Genomic DNA, 5,328 nt, shown 5'->3' with positions numbered 1-5,328 from the left:
GCTGAATGGATATCGTATTGCATGAGAACTGGTCATTATCCTAATACTCTGGTCCGAGCAATCCCTTCAGTTTCATCTCAAACTTAGGAAAATGAGGTAGAAAAAGACACCTCTGTTACACAGTGGACCAAAAAGCATTCCTGGATATGGGACAGGGGCAGCCACTCCGAGCATCCGGTAGTCAAATCAGAGACGGAAACAAAGTCGGTTGTGTTATTAGAAGCGGAGGTTGTAAACCCTCCAGCTGCTGTGTGTGGAGGCCTGGATTTGCATTCCGGAGCAGAATGAAAACCTCTGCCTGGATCAGCTCAATACAGTCACCGGGACTTTGTTTTATTTATTTTATTTTTTATTGATTTCAGAGAGGAAAGGAGAGGGAGAGAGAGAGAGATACATCAATGATGAGAGAGAATCATGGATCGGCTGCCTCCTGCATGCCCCATACTGGGGATCAAGCCTGCAACCAGAGCATATGCCCTGACCTGGAATCCAACCATGACCTCCTAGTTCAAAGGTCAACACTTAACCACTGAGCCATGCTGGCCCGGCCAGTCACAGGATTTTAAAAACAATGACCCTGACCAGCATTCCAAGTGCACATTCAACAGCCCATTTCTCAAGGCTGATCCTAAGAGGCCTCTTGATTTGGCCAACGGCAACCTGCTAGCGTGTAATCCAACACACGCGATTCCCCGTGGGGCCGAGGCAATGGTGTACAGTATGGAGCACTCCTTAGCCCGGGTTTGATCTGGGGGGAAATTTAAGCAATTGGCTGAATGGATGGAATGCACATCATCAGCAAAAATGTGGGTGATCACCTTGAGCAAGGTCAAGCCTCACCTCAAAAAGTAAATTTGGGTTTGCTTTACCCACCTGATGAGTGGGGGACTGAGTCTTTTAAGATTTACCATCCATCTCTCTAATAATTTTAACTTTGTTGTTATTGTTGTTGTTACTCACATGAGGATATTTTTCCATTCATTTTTAGAGTGAGTGGGAGGGAGGGAGAGAGAGAGAGAGAGAGAGAGAGAAAGAAATATCGATGTGAGAGAGACACATCGATTGGTTGCCTCCCGCATGCACCCTAACCAGCCAGGGATAGAGCCTGCAACCAAGGTATGTGCCCTTGACTGGAATCGAACCCGGGACCCTTCAGTCCACAGGCTGATGCTGTATCCACTGAGCCAAACCATTTGGGACTAATTTTAACTTTTTAAAAGCAACGATTACCAGATGTCCATCCTGACCATGGAATTCTTACCCATAAAAGCTCCAATGCCCATAAAAGTGTAACATTGAGCAACTTACTAATTGTGAACATTTCCAGCTAATTAGCTTATATTCAATATAAGCTAATTATTTTTTCGAGCTAGGCACTCGAAAAAACTTACCACATAGGGTTATTGTTAATAAGACAATGAAATGCTGGTGTTGGTTGCTATATATTAAGTCTTCTTTCTGAGTAATTGGGAAGAAAGACTCATTTTCTGTCCGGGCAACTCTTTTATTCAAAAAAACTGAATCCCTACCAGCCCCCTGCGAGAAAGCCCACAGCTCGTTACAGTAAGTGGCCGAGTTGGGTTTGGACTGAGTCACTAAATGTAGTCTCCCCACACCAGCTACTATAAAAAGGGGCTGTGCTTTCCATAATGACACTTATAGGGCAGGAAAAATGCCAAGATAATAACAAAAACTCTTTGCCGAAACCGGTTTGGCTCAGTGGATAGAGCGTCGGCCTGCAGACTGAAGGGCCCCGGGCTCAATTCCAGTCAAGGGCATGTACCTGGGTTGCGGGCACATCCCCAGTAGGGGGTGTGCGGGAGGCAGCTGATGGATGTTTCTCTCTCATCAATGTTTCTAACTCTCTATCTCTCTCCCTTCCTCTCTGTAAAAAAATCAATAAAATATATTTAAAAAAACCCAAAAAACTCTTTGCACCAACAATAAAAGCCATCCACTTCCTCCACGCCATGAACCCAGAACACAGGCTTCCTGATAACACGCACTAACCATCTGCCATTTGAACAATGGACGCCCTGTTACCTGGGCCATCCCACTGGCCTCACACCCTGCGAGGTCTAGACCTATATGTTTATATCTCAGTTGTTTTTCTTTCTTTTTTTAAAAAAAATATTTTTATTGATTTTAGAGAGGAAGGGAGAGGGAGAGAGAGAGAAACATCAGTGATGAGAGAGAATCATGGATCAGCTTCCTCCTGCATGCCCCCTACTGGGGATCCAGCCCGCAACCCGGGCATGTGCCCTGACCGGGAATCGAACCGTGACCTCCTGGTTCCTAGGTTGACGCTCAGCCACTGAGCCACGCCCTCTGGGCTCAGTTGTTTTTTTCTATTTAGCTTTTATTGGCCCAGAAGTGACAAGCAGCAGCAATGGAGGCAAATGGGAGGGGTGCCAGGTGCCAACGCCGCATGCCCCTGTTAGCAGATCTCAGAAGCCTTTCTCTGGGGCATTGGAGAGACTTATCCTCACAAGACTGGCCCCGAGCTCTGGCCTGGACCCACTCACGCCCAGCTCGGGCGGGATGACACGGGCAGCCCTTCCTGCTTCCCTGGGGCCAGAGAGGGGTTGGAGCTCTGGCTTCTAAGCGTTGGCAAACAGAGTCTCCTCTTAGAGGAGCTGCCTTGCACGCATGCGCTAGATCCTAGGCGCCTACAGCCATGGCAACACATCCTATATAAACTGCGGATGCTCACTCAGCAGGCGCAGTGACATTGCTAGCATACCTGCACTGCGGTTTCTGAATGTGTGTCATCCTCTCTGACAGCCAGGGAGCACGTGGGACCCACAGAAGGCACGCCTGCCATTTCAGATCTCAAAAACACAGGTGGGATTATTAGATTGTGCCCGGCTCGTGTGGCTCAGTGGTTGAGGGTCGACCTATGAACCAGGAGGCTTCGGTTCGATCTCCAGTAGGGGGCGTGCAGGAGACAGCCAATCCATGATTCTCTCTCATCATTGATGTTTCTGTCTCTCTCTCTCCCTCCCTCCCCCTTCCTCTCTGAGATCAATACAAATATGTATTTTTAAAAATTATTAGATTACCATGCAGCCATGCACGTGTTGTCTAAGACATAAAACAGTTGTATCTGGTAGGACACTACTAGAGGCATGGAGAGTGAGAAATCTCCACTTCCCTCATCGACAATAGAGTTGTTTTTTAGAGGCCAAATACCTGTTAGGAAGTGGAAATTCAGAAGGCAGGACAGAGAAGACCACCTATTAAAAATGCCGATTTTGGCCTGGCCCGTGTGGCTCAGTGGTTGAGCATCAACCTATGAACCAGGAGGTCACGGTTCGAGTCCCAGTCAGGGCACATGCCCGGGTTGTGGACTTGATCACCAGTAGGAGGTGTGCAGGCAGCCGGTCAATGATTCTCATCATTGATGTTTCTCTCTTCCTCCCTCTCCCTTCCTCTCTGAAATCAATTAAAAAATGTTTTAAAAAATGCAGATTTTATTTTTAAAAAGTAACAATGAAGACATCATTGACAGTGTCTATAACATAAGACCTGGTCCAGAACCTGTTTAAATGAAGAAATCGAATGTAACGTCAGAGCAGTGAACATTTTATCACCATGTGAGTCCCACTGCTGTTCTAAGTGCAGCTTGTGGTTTTGTAGGGAAGTTAACTTAGTTAAAGCAACAGCATTAGTCCACCCTTCCTTGGCGAAAACAGACTAGAAAGAGGCAGGTACTGTGTTTGGACGATTAAGAAAAAAACAAAACAAAATCCTTGCCCTAACCGGTTTGGCTCAGTGGATAGAGCATCAGCCTGCGAACTCAAGGGTCCCAGGTTCGATTCCAGTCAAGGGCATGTACCTTGGTTGCGGGCACATCCCCAGTAGGGGGTGTGCAGGAGGCAGCTGATGGATGTTTCTCTCTCCTCGATGTTTCTGACTCTCTATCCCTCTCCCTTCCTCTCTATAAAAAAAAATCAATAAAATATATTTTTAAAAAAACAAAAACAAAATCCTCCAGGAAGGTGGCCCTAGGCGTGTGTGGCCACGAGGGGAACGAGGCCTGGCCTTAGAGTTCTGTGCCTGTAGACGTTTCCCTTTCTGTAGCATCTGATGATCGAAAAAAGCTGTTAGTCAATGTTGACTTGCGGTTCAGGCTGCGGGGACCACAGAACAGGAACTGCCCAGCAGCGGAGTTAAAAGGAAAAAGCTTTTATTGTGGGTTCACTTACTATTTTAATTCACTTGTTAGTCAGCTTTAAAGGTGTGGTTGCTGTTTCTCCTTATGGCTCATTCTCTTCTTTCCTTTATTCTTTTTTAAAAAAATACATTTTTATTGATTTCAGAGAGGGAGGAGATACAGAAATATCTATGAGAGAGAATCATGGATCGGCCGCCTCCTGCACGCCCCATACTGGGGACCGAGCCCACAACCCTGGCATGCGCCCTGATGGGGAATCGAACCTGGGACCTCCTGGTCCGTGAGATGATGCGCCATCCTTTGAGCTACACCAGCCGGGTTCTTTCCTTCATTTCCCCCGGTTACCTTTAAGGTAGGAGGTGCGGCCTTTCCCAGAGCAGTGGAAAAATCTAGATGTGTCATAGGCCTCAGGTTGCTCTGAGTCTGCTGCTAACCCAATTCGGGTTATTTCGTGCTTCTGAGGCCTTAGTTTCCTTATCTGAAACCCGGGGTATTGATTTTCTCACCAATGTCTGAAAATCAAATATGACCATGTCATATGCCATGTGTACACCCAGCACCAGTTCTAGGGGTTGCCTGGCTCTGTACCTCTTGCCAGGATCATGGTGGTAAAAATGGAGCCTGCTAGCCCCAGCCGGTTTGGCTCAGTGGATAGAGTGTCGGCCTGCGGACTGAAGGGTCCCTGGTTCGATTCTAGTCAAGGGCACATGCCAGGTTTGTGGGCTCATCCCCAGTGTGGGGCGTGCAGGAGGCAGCCAATCAGTGATTCTCTCTCATCATTGATCCCTCTCTCCCTCTCCCTCTCTGAAATCAATAAAAATATATATTTTTAAAAAGGGAGGCTGCTATGTCACCATGGACCCTTCAGGGACCTATGGGAGCACGGACCTATGAGGATCAGAGAAGGCAATCTCCTATGCGCCTTAGAGTGTGCCAACCACACCTGTCCCCTTGCCTGCCTTTGAACTAAAGCGCGGGCGACCTGCGCTCCCGCAGTCACGGCCATACCTTTGGACACACCTTCCTTCTCCAAGGAGCCAACCCAGACCACAGGGCTCCCATCATCCTGCCCTCTGCGCCCAGCCCAGCGCCCAGAACCCAGCGATGGCGCTTCTGGCATCAGCTGGAGCGCAGGCGGGCGCGCCCTCCTC

At 48.1% G+C, this 5,328-nt stretch overlaps 1 long non-coding RNA gene across 1 annotated transcript in view; it reads right to left on the bottom strand.

The window, feature by feature from the left end:
• Positions 1 to 2,986: 2,986 nt before the first annotated feature.
• The window catches only part of LOC106726720, a 10,211-nt gene continuing 7,869 nt past the window's right edge, over positions 2,987 to 5,328 (bottom strand). The window contains exon 3 of the long non-coding RNA XR_001362808.1: positions 2,987 to 3,000. This is a non-coding gene — a long non-coding RNA (uncharacterized LOC106726720). The remainder of the gene's footprint in view (positions 3,001 to 5,328) is intronic.

This window comes from Myotis brandtii, unplaced genomic scaffold, assembly GCF_000412655.1.
Source record: "Myotis brandtii unplaced genomic scaffold, ASM41265v1 scaffold308, whole genome shotgun sequence".
Lineage (NCBI taxonomy): Eukaryota > Metazoa > Chordata > Mammalia > Chiroptera > Vespertilionidae > Myotis > Myotis brandtii.
This window is presented reverse-complemented; position numbering and strand designations above follow the sequence as displayed.